This window comes from Mirounga angustirostris, unplaced genomic scaffold, assembly GCF_029215605.1.
Source record: "Mirounga angustirostris isolate CCGP_5_RB_7025 unplaced genomic scaffold, mMirAng1.0.hap1 SCAF_9, whole genome shotgun sequence".
NCBI lineage: Eukaryota > Metazoa > Chordata > Mammalia > Carnivora > Phocidae > Mirounga > Mirounga angustirostris.
Genome location: NW_026991717.1, coordinates 54759202 through 54773833, shown reverse-complemented (window position 1 = coordinate 54773833; position 14632 = coordinate 54759202). Strand labels below are relative to the sequence as shown.

Genomic DNA, 14632 nt, shown 5'->3' with positions numbered 1-14632 from the left:
CAAAGAAATGGAAAAACCGTCCATGCTCATGGACTGGAAGAACAAATATTGTGAAAATGTCCATGCTACCTAGAGCAATCTACACATTCAATGCAATCCCTATCAAAATACCATCCACTTTTTTCAAAGAAATGGAACAAATAATCCTAAAATTTGTATGGAACCAGAAAAGACCCCAAATAGCCGGAGGAATGTTGAAAAAGAAAAGCAAAGCCGGTGGCATCACAATTCCAGACTGCAAGCTCTCTTACAAAGCTGTAATCATCAAGACAGTAGGGTACTGGCACAAAAACAGACACATAGATCAATGGAACAGAATAGAGAGCCCAGAAATGGACCCTCAACTCTATGGTCAACTCATCTTTGACAAAGGAGAAAAGAATGTCCAATGGGAAAAAGACAGTCTCTTCAACAAATGGTGTTGGGAGAATTGGACAGTCACATGCAGAAGAATGAAACTGGACCATTTCCTAACACCATACAAAAAGTAGACTCCAAATGGATGAAAGACCTAAATGGGAGACAGAAATCCATCAATATCCTAGAGGAGAACACAGGCAGCAATCTCTTCGACCTCGGCCACAGCAACTTCTTGCTAGCCACATGTCCAAAGGCAAGGGAAACAAAGGCAAAAATGAACTATTGGGACTTCATCTAGATAAAAAGCTTTTGCACAGCAAAGGAAACAGTTGACAAAATCAAAAGACAACTGACAGAATGGGAGAAGATATTTGCAAATGACATATCAGAAAAAGGGCTAGTATCCAAAATCTATAAAGAACTTACCAAACTCAACACCCAAAGAACAAATAATCCAATCAAGAAATGGGAAGAAGACATGAACAGACATTTCTGCAAAGAAGATAGATCTCCTCAGGCAAGGGAAACAAAACAAAAATAAATTATTGGTACTACATCAAAATAAAAAGCTTCTGCACAGCAACGGAAAAATCAACACAACTAAAAGGCAACCTACAGAAGGGGAGAAGATATTTGCAAATGACATATCTGATAAAAGGCTAGTATCCAAAAAATATAAAGAAATTATAAAACTCAACACCCAAAAACCAAATAATCCAATTAAAAAAAGGGCAGAAGACATAAACAGACATTTCTCCAGAGAAGACATCCAGATGGCCAGCAGAGACATGAAAAGATGTTCATTATCATTTACCATCAGGGAAATGCAAATCAAAACTATAAGGACATATCACCTTACTTCCGTCAGAATGGCTAAAATCAACAACACAAGAAACAAAAGGTGTTGGAGAGGATATGGAGAAATGGGAACCCTCCTGCACTGTTGGTGGAAATGCAAACTGGTGCAGCCACTCTGCAAAACAGCATGAAGGTTCCTCAAAAAGTTAATCCAATTTATGATCCAACAATCCCACGACTGGGTATTTATCCAAAGAATACAAAAACACAATTCAAAGTGATACATACACCCATGTGTTTATGGCAGCATTATTTACAATAGCACAAATATGGAAGCAGCCCAAGTGTCCATCAATGAATGGATAAGGAAGATGTGATATATTGCAACGCAATATTATTCAGCCATAAAAAATGAAATCTTGCCATTTACAATGACATGGATGGAGCTAGAGTGTATAATCCTAAGTGAAGTAAGTCAGTCAGAGAAAGACAAATGCCCTATGATTTCACTCATTTAAGAATTTAAGAAACAAAACAAACGAGCAAAGGGAAAATAAGAGACACAGAGAGAGAAACCAAGAAACAGTCTTTTAATTATAGAGCACTGATGGTTACCAGAGGGGTGGGGATTGGGGTGTTGTGTTAAATAGATGATGGAGATTAAGGACTGCAGTTATTGTAAGGAGCACCAGGTGATGTATGGAAGTGCTGAATCACTATATTCTATATCTGAAACTAATATAACATTTATGTTAACTGGAATTAAAATAAAAACTTTAAAATAAAGCACTAGCATCCTGAATTCTTGCTCTATTAAGCAGTGCAAAAGTGAATTAGAGTCTACATACATGAATTAAGTAATAAAAATAAAGAGTCCAGGGCGCCTGGGTGGCTCAGTTGGTTAAGCGGCTGCCTTCGGCTCAGGTCATGATCCTGGAGTCCCAGGATCGAGTCCCGCATCGGGCTCCCTGCTCGGCAGGGAGTCTGCTTCTCCCTCTGACCCTCCCCTCTCTCATGCTCTCTGTCTCATTCTCTCTAATAAATAAATAAAATCTTTAAAAAATAAATAAATAAAGAGTCCAAATTTATCCATAATGTCACTTATAGAAGCACAAACTGGCATTAATCAATTTTGGTAATAAACACCCAAAATTATCAAATTTAGTCATAGTTTTCTACAAAATTGGCAAGCCAAACGAGCTGGGATTTATAAATGCATAGGACCTTAGACCTAAAATGGAAGTTGGTTACCACCTAGCTTAAATCCCTCTATTTTAGTGATTGCATTAATGGTCAGAAAGATTACGAGGTTTAAGATTATACAAGTTAAGTAATTGAGAGCCAGACCAAAATCTAGATCTTCTAAGACCCAACAGAGCTCCCATACTTGTGTAATAAGTTAATGGAAGGACAAAATAGCAAAAATAATAAATATTAATAGTTAGCAATGTTTGTAATAGACAGTGGTTCTAAGATACAGGGTTGTGTTAGAATTAAATGAGATTCTATATATATATGTAACTTAGTAGTCAAGAAATTTAGCATGCTTCAACTATACAATCTATATTTAACGTGTATGAAGAATAGAAATGATCTCAAACAGAAAGTTCCAGAATATATGTTTAATTAATATAAGTGAACCTAGTGCCCATACCATAAATACCTCCACAGGAGACTAAACGGCAAGATGGTATGGTCATTTTTAATAAATATTTTGGTATGGGAGCGCCTAGGTGACTCAGTCAGTTAAACTTCTGCCTTCGGCTCAACTCATAATCTCAGGGTCCTAGGATTAAGCCCCACATTGGGCTTCCTGCTCAGCAGGGAGTCTGCTTCTCTCCCCTCCTTCTGCCCATCCCTCCCACTTTGTGCTTGCTCACTCTCTGTCTCTCTCTCAAAAATAAATAAATAAAATCTAATAAATAACTTAGTAGCTAAATATTTCAGTATGCTTGAAAAGAAAATGTGTCCTGCAGCTGTTGAGTATTCAGGTTACCAGCATATCTATTAGATCAAGCTATTTAACATATATTAAATCATACTTGCATTCTGGGAATAAATCCCATTGGTCAGAGTATATAATCCTTTAATATGCTGCTGAATTGAGTTTGCTAGTGGTTTGTTGAGAATTTTTGCATCAATATTCATCAAAGAGGATATTGGTGTGTAGATTTTTTTGTTTCTTATAGTATCTTTGGCTTTGGTATCAGGGAAATGCTGGCCTCATAGAATGAGTTAGGAAATGTTCCCTTGTTGATTGTTTGGAAGAGTTTGAGAAGATTAGTATTAATTTTTTTATGTTGCTAGAATTCATCAGTGAAGCCATCTATCTGGTAGAGGGCTTTTCTTTGTTGGGAGGTTTCTGATAACTGATTCAATCTCCTTACTAGTTAGTTATAGGTCTATTCAGATTGTCTATTTCTTCACGATTTAGTTTTGGAAAATGGCATGTTTCTAGGAATTTGTCCATTTCCATATAGGTTATCCAATTTTGTTATCACACATTTGTTCATAGTATTCTGATAATCCTTTTTATTTCTCTGGTGATAGTAATGTTCCCACTTTAATTTCTGATCTTAGTAATTTGAGTCCTTTGTCTTTTTCTTAGTCAATCTAACTGAAGTTTTGTCAATTTTGTTGATCTTCTCAAAGAACTAACTTTTTGTTTTGTTGATTTTCTCTATTGTTTTTCTATTCTCTATTTGTCTCCATTCTAATCTTTATTATTTCATTCTTTCTGCTAGTTTAGGGTTTAATTTGTTCTTCTTTTTCTAGTTCCTTAATGTGTAAAGTTAGGTTGTTGATTTGAGATACTGTTTTAAAATGTGTTTACAGCTATAAATTTTTCTTTTAGCATTGCTTTTACGACATCTCATAAGTTTTGTTATGTTGTATTTTTGTTTTCATTTGTCTCATGGTATTTTATAATTTCTCTTGTGATTTCTTCTTTGACCTTTGGTTATTTAGGAACTCTTATACATTAATGATGGGAGTATTAATTTGTACACCCAGTTTGGAAACAATCTGGCATTATCTTGTTAAGGTGAACATTTTCATACCTAACAACTCATCAATTCCATTCCTTCTTCATGTATTTTGTAATTTTTGTTTGAGACCTGGACATCTTCATAGGACAGTAAAAACTGAGGTATTTATGCTTGGATATAGGTGTGCTTCTTCTTTTATTAGCCTCTAGGGGTTTGAGTCAATTAAGTGTTAAGCTGTATCTGGGTTTTATTTCTGCTATGCTTACTGTCTGTGAAACAGAGACTTCCAATTCCTCTGAAATCACCTCTTTTTAGGATTCCTGAAGGACCGGCTTTTGGATTCATTGATTTTCTCTAATTTCTTGTTTTTCAGTTTTTCCTTTTATTAGTTGCCTCTCTGATCTTTATTATTTCCTTTCTTCTGGTTATTTTGGGTTTATTTTATTCCTCTTTTTCTAGTTTCTTATGATAGAAGCTGAGGTCACAGTTTTTGAGATCTTATTTCTAATATAGTTATTTTAGTCCTCTAAATTTCTAAATACTGCTTGAGTTACATCCCACAAATTTTATTTTATATTTTTAAAACATAATTATTTATTTATTTGAAAGAGAGAGAGAGAGTGAATGCATGAGCAGTGGGGGAGGGGGAGAGGGAGAAGCAGACTCCCACTGACCAGGGAGCCTGATGCAGGGCCTGATCCCAGGACCCAGAGATCATGACCTAAGCCAAAGGCAGATGCTTAACCAGCTGAGCCAACCAGGCACCCCACATCCCACGAATTTTAATGTGTATTTTCATTAAATTCAAAATACTTTCCAACTTCTCTATTGATTTCTGGTTTGACCCACAGTTACTGAGAAATGTGTTATTTAGTTTCCAAATATTTGAGGATTTTCTGGATAGCTTTCTGTTGATTCATTTATAATTCCATTTTGGTCTGAAAACATACTGTGTTTGACTTAAATTAGTTTTAAATTTATTAGGATGTTTTCCTAGTCCAGAAAATAGTTGGTAAATATTTAATGTGTTCTGTTGTTGTTGGGAGGAATATTTAATAAATGTCAAATTAGATCAATTAAGCTGGTTGACAGTATTGCTCAAGTCTTCTATATCATTATTGGTTTTCTGTATAGTCTACTAATTATTGAGAATGAGGTATTGAAACACCTAAGTGTACTTATGAAGTTTCCCATTTATCCTGAAGTTTTAAAAGTTTTTATTAAATGTGTTTCAAAGCATTTTTATTAGGTGCATATATCTTTAGGATTGTTATGTTATATTGATGAATCAACCACTTTATCATCATACAATTACTCTCTTTTTCCCCTGGCAACATTCTTTGTTTTGAAATCTACTCTATATGATGAATTCAAAAAAGTTGTTAATTTTATAGGTTATATGGCTTTTCTTTGTTGTTATATGAATGGGAATGATGTGCTTTCCAGCTTTCTGAGTCTTTTGGAAGCCCGAGTCTCAAGGGCAATTTTTAAAAACATTAAGCATATTGAAATATCATTACTAAAATTCTTCTAGTCAAACATCATCAGGGAAACTTTTGTCATTAGCCTATACATTGGCCAGCGATTTTTGGAACACTGTGTTCTAAAAATATAATAATAATAATAGTAATAATAATAATGACAATGATGATGGTGATGATAGATACATCCACTGAACACTTACTATATATGTAGCTCCATATAAACAAACAACTTTACATGTACTTTCTCATTTAACCCAACAAACATGTAAAGTAGGTGATTTTTTTATTTATGAAAGATTTAGAGAAGTAAATAACTATTCTAGGTCACATCATTTACTAACTGGGTAAACTTGTTTTTGAAAGCCAGATCTCTTAACTCTATTATATTGAATCTCATATTACATTTATATAGTATTTCATAGTTTACTAGGTGTCTTCTCATTCATGTCACTTTTAATACAACAACCCTAGGGGAAAAAAGCAGGATATATGTTATCTTCTACCTGTTTTGTTTTTTAGAGATGAGATAAGTGAAGCTCAGGAGTGATTTTTTGACTAGCCCAAAGTCTCAAACTTGGGAAAACAAGATTTAAATTCTAGTTTTCTGGATCCAACTTCAGTATTTTTTCTACTAGACCAAGTTATCACTAAATCATGGGCAATAAACAAAGGAAATTTGGTTTTATATTAATCATATAACAATCACTGAAATAACTTTTAGAGCCACCATACTGAAGCATGCTATATTCTAGAGTATGATTATGTATTTTTTCATATTATACTCTTGGTAACTAAATTGAACAAGTGGTTCATGGTTTTACTATATTCCAGGTATAAAACCAGTACTATTTATTCTTCCAAAGTAGATAGAACTTACGTATTTTGCATCCATTTTAACATATATATTTATATATATCATATATATATTTAACAATAAACCCTCTTAGAAATAAAATCATAGATAAAATGCAATGAACTAAACAGATGAAAGAGGAAGAGTTCTAGTTAAATAATGGAAAGTTTGCTTCAATTTGATCTGGACCCCCAAATTGCCCCTTTCAGTTCCCTAGAACACTAGCAGAACACTGATCCAGCTGAATATATTGCTTCTTGAAACATGTCAAAAATCATGACACTAGAAATCTTATTAAATTATAATGTTTTAAAATTATTACTAAGTTATTACATTTTAATTTCAGAAAACTAGTTTCTAGAGAATAGTTTGATTAAAGATAAAAAATTCTAGGGGCACCTGGGTGGCTCAGTTGGTTAGGCATCCAACTTTTAATCTCAGCTCAGGTCTTGATCTCAAGGTTGTGAGTTCAAGCCCCACACTGGGCTCCCTGCTGGGCATGGAGCCTACTTAAAAAAAAAAAAAGGAAATGATAAAAAATTCTAATTCCTTGTTATTCCCAAAATAATCTTATAAATCTAGTGAGTCATTAACATTTTTGTGTTAAGTCTGTGTTTGTTCAAAGCAATAAAATCCTATTATTGCCTGACAAAAAAAATAACTAGAACACTGCTAAATTATGTTTTCTTCAAAAACTTGTTATATATAATCTCAACGGATTTAAGTGGGAATGTAGTGTTTCTCTGTTTTCATGGAAAAACATAAATTCAGGATCCAGATCTAGAGAAAGAAATTTCAGGTAATGAAACTCCTGATTTCACAAATTTTCCTCAGCAATTATCTTTATATTTCTGATATACCATTTCCTATGCTTCATCCAGAGCTCCTAACAATATCAGAAATATAGGACAGATATTCTTAACCTAGAGTTAGTCTAATCTATAGTTTATTCTAACATAAAGCACCAACTGAATGGTTTGTACCAATTTCTTCATGGTGTAAAATTCCTGTGACAATCCATAAGCAGATTTGTGTGAGTAATTTGAGCTGGGGAAAGGTGGAGAGTGGAGTCTATTTTCAGGCTTCCTTGATGGGGTGGCACACCTTCTTAAGGCTTATGTGATCCCTGCGGTTATCCTTATCTTCCACTCATCAGATCCAGAAGCCACACAATAATGGTTGGTATTCACCACTTTTTCCGGGCTCACATATTCTCTACCATAAGACTCATGTGCTGCTTATTTTCATTCTCCTATTGTTTTCCAGATATCTTTCCCAAATAACCAGATGCCTTTTTTTTCTTAATCCTAATCAGAGTTTTCTACCTTTCCGAATCAAGTAAAGACCCTTTCTCCATCTGCTCTGTAGACTATTTTCCAAATGAAACCTCCTTCAATGTCACTGATTTGCAGTGGGTTTTCTGTTTAGCTGTTTGTCAGCACATCATAATACTAAGTTAAGCTACAACTTTATTATTCAATACACTGCTTGATTTCACTGATCTTTTTCTGATTAATGAAGACTCAGTATCTTTGAAATCCATATTGAAGTTTTAACTCCTCTGAAAGAACTCTAGATTTTAAACGGGATTTCTAACATATGTGGAATACTAAAAATCCAAGTTCTGTGAAAGGATCTAGAAAAATATTTTTTTGTATCAGTGCCACCTCTACTAAAAAATTAACTGTGCCACAAATCAACTTAAAAAAAGAAGTTTAAAAAATAACATTATACCAGGGGCAGAGCAAGATGGCGGAGGAGTAGGAGACCTGGATTTCATCTCCTCTCAGGAATTCAGCTGGATAGGGATCAAACCATTCTGAACACCTACAAACTCAACAGGAGATCGAAGAAAAGAAGAGCAACAACTCTCTCATCAGAAAAGCGACCACTTTCTGGAAGGTAGGACGTGCGGAGAAGTGAATCTGAGGCGATATTTGGGAGGATAGACGGCGGGGGAGGGGCCTCTGTCAGCCGCTTCTGGCAAGTGATAGAACCACGGAGCACAAAATCGGAAATTTAAAAGTCTGCTCCGCCGAGGGACGTCACTCTGGTGGCTAAGCGGGGGGTGGAACCCTCCGGGACAGTGTGGTCTCAGGACCCTCGGGGTCACAGAAAGCCCGGGGGTCCCTGAGTGTGGCAGAGCTCCTGGTAACGGACCAGGGAAGCCGGCTGCAGAGGTGGAGCCCAGGCGCGGGCTCTCAGCTCGGGGTGGCCATAAACCGTGATCCGCGGCCCAGTCGGGCCCCTGCTCCTCCAGCAGGGACCCAACAAGCGGCAGATCCGGGGAGACTCACCTTCCTCCCCCGGGAGGAGCCACGCGGGAGTGCACCGCAGGGATCTGCTGGGTTTGGAGACTCCACCCGGGGTTGGGTGCCAGAGATAGAAACGCGCGGTCACAGGCCGGGTGAGCACGGAGTGCAGCCGGAGACCGGGGAGACGGAAGTGACTGACAGCTTTTCTCTGGGCTCACTGAGGAGCGGGGCCCCGAGTTCTCGGCTCCTCCGGGGCAGAGATTGGGAGGCCGCCATTTTCACTCTCCGCCTCCAAAGCTGAGCAGAAAGCTTGCAGGGAACAAAAGCTCCGGAGAGCAAACCCGAGCAGATTAATTAGCCTGGACCAGCAAGGGCGGGGCAATTCTGCCTCCGGCAAAGACATTTGGAAACCACGGCAACAGGCCCCTCCCCCAGAAGATCAGCGAGAACAGCCAGCCAAGACCAAGTTTACCGATCAATGAGAAGGGCAGAACTCCAGCGCTAGGGGAATACTGCACATAGAATTCATGGCTTTTTTACCATGATTCTTTAGTCCTTAAAGTTAATTTTTTTAACTGTCTTTTGTTCTTTTCTTTTTTTTTTTTTTTGGATTTTTCTTTTTCCCTTTTTCAACCAACATCTTATCAATCCCTTTTTTAAAAAATATTTTTATTTTTCATTTTTAGAGTCATATTCTATCCCTTCATAGTAGTTACCCATATTTTTGGCTTATATATATAAGTTGTTCTCTCTTTAAAATTTTGAGATAGTTTCTTCTAACAGATCAAGATATACCCTAAATCTCTAGTATATGGTTTTTTCTACTCCCCTGCCTGATCACATTCTCTCCCTTTTTTTTTCTTTTTTTAAATCCTCTTCTTTCTTTTTTTAAACAACTTCTTATCAATTCCTTTTATAAAATTTTTTATAATTTCCATCTTTACAGTCATATTCCATTCCTTCATCATATCAACCCTTATTTTTGTACATATATAAGTTTTTCTTTCTTTAAAATTTTGGGAGGCACTTTCTTCTATCAGACCAAAATACACCCAAAATCTAGTGTGTGGCACTGATCTATATACCAGCCTGATCATATTTGATCACATTCTGGTTTTTGTTGTTGTTGTTTTGTTTTGTTTGTTTTTGTTTGTTTTTATCTTTATCTTTTTCTTTTTCTTTTTTCTCTCTTTCCCTTTCTTTTCCCACTGCTTCAGGTCTTTTCTGATTTGTTTAGAGTATATTTTCTGGGGATGTTCTTACTCTGCTAGCATTTTGTTCTCTCATTAATCTATTCTCCTCTGCACAAAATGACAAAACGGAAAAAATCACCTCAACAAAAAGAACAAGAGGTAGTACCGACTGCCAGGGACCTACTCAATACGGACATTAGTACGATGTCAGATCTAGAGTTCAGAATCATCACTTAAAGATACTAGCTGGGCTTGAAAAAAATATGGAAGTTATTAGAGAAACCCTTTCTGGAGAAGTAAAAGAACTAAAATCTAACCAAGTAGAAATCAAAAAGGCTATTAATGAGGTGCAATCAAATATGGGGGCGCTAACTGCTAGGATAAATGAGGCAGAAGAGAGAATCAGTAATATAGAAGATGAAATGATGGAAAATAAAGAAGCTGAGAAAAAGAGAGATAAACAACTACTATATCATGAGGGCAGAATTCGAGAGATAAGCGATACCATAAGACCAAACAACATTAGAATAATTGGGATCCCAGAAGAAGAAGAAAGAGAGAGGGGGGCAGAAGGTATATTGGAGCAAATTATAGCAGAGAACTTCCCTAATTTGGGGAAGGAAACAGGCATCAAAATCCAGGAAGCACAGAGAACCCCTCTCAAAATCAATAAAAATAGGTCAACAACCCGACATCTAATAGTAAAACTTACGAATCTCATAGACAAAGAGAAAATCCTGAAAGCAGCTCGGGAGAAGAGATCTGTAACCTACAATGGTAGAAACATTTGATTGGTAACAGACATATCCACAGAGACCTGGCAGGCCAGAAAGGACTGGCAGGATATATTCAGAGCACTAAATGAGAAAAATATGCAGCCAAGAATACTCTATCCAGCTAGGCTGTCACTGAAAATTGAAGGAGAGATAAAAAGCTTCCAGGACAAACAAAAACTAAAGGAATTTGCAAACACAAAACCAGCCCTACAAGAAATCTTGAAAGGGGTCCTCTAAGCAAAGAGAGAGCCTAAAAGTAACACAGACCAGAAAGGAACACAGACAATATACAGTAACAGTCACCTTACAGGCAATACAATGGCACTAAATTCCTATCTTTCAATAGTTACCCTGAATGTAAATGGGCTAAATGCCCCAATCAAAAGACACAGGCTATCAGACTGGATTAAAAAACAAGACCCATCGATATGCTGTCTGCAAGAGACTCATTTTAGAACCAAAGACACCCCCAGATTGAAAGTGAGGGGGTGGAAAACCATTTACCAGGCTAATGGACACCAAAAGAAAGCTGGGGTGGCAATTCTTCTATCAGACAAATTAGATTTTAAACCAAAGACTGTAATAAGAGATGAGGAAGGACGCTATATCCTACTTAAAGGGTCTATCCAACAAGAAGATCTAACAACTGTAAATATCTATGCCCCTAACATGGGAGCGGCCAATTATATAAGGCAATTAATAACAAAAGCAAAGAAACACATCGACAACAATACAATAATAGTGGGGGACTTTAACATCCCCCTCACTGAAATGGACAGATCATCTAAGCAAAAGATCAACAAGGAAATAAAGACTTTAAATGACACACTGGACCAAATGGACTTCACAGATATATTCAGAACATTCCATCCCAAAGCAATGGAATACACATTCTTCTCTAGTCCCCATGGAACATTCTCCAGAATCGATCACATCCTAGGTCATAAATCAGGTCTCAACCGGTACCAAAAGACTGGGATCATTCCCTGCCTATTTTCAGACCACAATGCTTTGAAACTAGAACTCAATCACAAGAGGAAAGTCGGAAAGAACTCAAATACATGGAGGCTAAAGAGCATCCTACTGAAGAATGAATGGGTCAACCAGGAAATTAAAGAATTAAAAAAATACATGGAAACCAATGAAAATGAAAACACAACTATTCAAAATCTTTGGGATGCAGCAAAGGCAGTCCTAAAAGGAAAGTACATAGCAATACAAGCCTTTCTCAAGAAACAAGAAAGGTCTCAAATACACAACCTAACCCTACACCTAAAGGAGCTGGAGAAGGAACAGCAAATAAAGCCTAAACCCAGCAGGAGAAGAGAAATAATAAAGATCAGAGCAGAAATCAATGAAATAGAAACCAAAAGAACAGTAGAACAGATCAATGAAACGAGGAGCTGGTTCTTTGAAAGAATTAACAAGATTGATAAACCCTGGCCTGACTTATGAAAAAGAAAAGAGAAATGACCCAAATCAAACAAAATCATGAATGAAAGAGGAGATATCACAACCAACACCAAAGAAATACAAACAATTATAAGAACATATTATGAGCAACTCTATGCCAGCAAATTAGATAACGTGGAAGAAATGGATGCATTCCTAAGATGTATCAACTACCAAAACTGAACCAGGAAGAAATAGAACACCTGAACTGACCTATAACCACTAAGGAAATTGAAGCAGTCATCCAAAATCTCCCAAAAAACAAAAGCCCAGGGCCAGATGGCTTCCCAGGGGAATTCTACCAAACATTTCAAGAAGAATTAATACCTATGCTTCTGAAACTGTTCCAAAAAATAGAAATGGAAGGAAAATTTCCAAACTCATTTTATGAGGCCAGCATTACCTTGATCCCAAAACCAGACAAAGACCCCATCAAAAAGGAGAATTCCAGACCAATATCCCTGATGAACATGGATGCAAAAATTCTCACCAAAATACTAGCCAATAGGATCCAACAGTACATTAAGAGGATTATTCACCACGACCAAGCGGGATTTATCCCTGGGCTGCAAGGTTGGTTCAACATCTGCAAATCAATCAATGTGATACAATACATTAACAAAAGAAAGAACAAGAACCATATGATCCTCTCAACAGATGCAGAAAAAGTTTTTGACAAAGTACAGCATCCTTTCTTGATCAAAACTCTTCAGAGTATAGGCATAGAGGGTACATACCTCAATATCATAAAAGCCATCTATGAAAAACCTACAGCGAATATTATTCTCAATGGGGAAAAACTGAGAGCTTTCCCCTAAGGTCAGGAACGTGGCAGGGATGTCCACTATCACCACTGCTATTCAACATAGTATTGGAAGTCCTAGCCACAGCAATCAGACAACAAAAAGAAATCAAAGGCATCCAAATTGGCAAAGAAGAAGTCAAACTCTCACTCTTTGCAGATGATATGATACTTTATGTGGAAAACCCAAAAGACTCCACACCAAAACTGCTAGAACTCATACAGGAATTCAGTAAAGTGGCAGGATATAAAATCAATGCACAGAAGTCAGTGGCATTCCTATACAGCAACAACAAGACAGAAGAAAGAGAAATTAAGGAGTCAATCCCATTTACAATTGCACCCAAAACCATAAGATACCCAAGAATAAATCTAACCAAAGAGACAAAGGATCTGTACTCAGAAAACTATAAAATACTCATGAAAGAAACTGAGGAAGACACAAAGAAATGGAAAAACGTTCCATGCTCATGGATTGGAAGAACAAATATTGTGAAGATGTCAATGCTACCTAGAGCAATCAACACATTCAATGCAATCCCCATCAAAATACCATCCACTTTTTTCAAAGAAATGGAACAAATAACCCTAAAATTTGTGTGGAACCAGAAAAGACCCCGCAGAGCCAGAGGAATGTTGAAAAGCAAAGCTGGCGGCATCACAATTCCAGACTTCCAGCTCTATTACAAAGCTGTCATCATCAAGACAGCATGGTACTGGCACAAAAACAGACACATAGGTCAATGGAACAGAATAGAGAGCCCAGAAATGGACCCTCAACTCTATGGTCAACTCATCTTTGACAAAGCAGGAAAGAATGTCCAATGGAACAAAGACAGTCTCTTCAACAAATGGTGTTGGGAAAATTGGATAGCCACATGCAGAAGAACGAAACTGGACCATTTCCTTACACCACACACAAAAATAGACTCAAAATGGATGAAAGACCTCAATGTGAGACAGGAGTCCATCCAAATCCTAAAGGAGAACACAGGCAGCAACCTCTTTGACCTCAGCCGAAGCAACTTCTTCCTAGAAACATCGCCAAAGGCAAGGGAAGCAAGGGCAAAAATGAACTCTTGGGACTTCATCTAGATAAAAAGCTTTTGCACAGCAAAAGAAACAGTCAACAAAACCAAAAGACAACCGACAGAATGGGAGAAGATATTTGCAAATGACATATCAGATAAAGGGCTAGTATCCAAAATCTATAAAGAACTTATCAAACTCAACACCCAAAGAACAAAGAATCCAATCAAGAAATGGGCAGAAGGCATAAACAGACATTTTTCCAAAGAAGACATCCAAATGGCCAACAGACACATGAAAAAGTGCTCAATATCGCCCGGCATCAGGGAAATCCAAATCAAAACCTCAATGAGATACCACCTCACACCAGTCAGAATGGTTAAAATTAACAAGTCAGGAAACGACAGATGTTGGCAGGGATGCGGAGAAAGGGGAACCCTCCTACACTGTTGGTGGGAATGCAAGCTGGTGCAGCCACTCTGGAAAACTGTATGGAGGTTCCTCAAAAAGTTGAAAATAGAGCTAGCCTACAACACAGCAATTGCACTACTGGGTATTTACCCCAAAGATACAAAAGTAGGGATCCGAAAGGGTACGTGCACCCTGATGTTTATAGCAGCAATGTCCACAATAGCCAAACTGT

At 37.1% G+C, this 14632-nt stretch overlaps 1 protein-coding gene across 3 annotated transcripts in view; it reads right to left on the bottom strand.

The window, feature by feature from the left end:
* Positions 1-14632, bottom strand: part of FAM227B (family with sequence similarity 227 member B) — a 213309-nt gene that overhangs the window by 171700 nt on the left and 26977 nt on the right. The window lies entirely within an intron of this gene.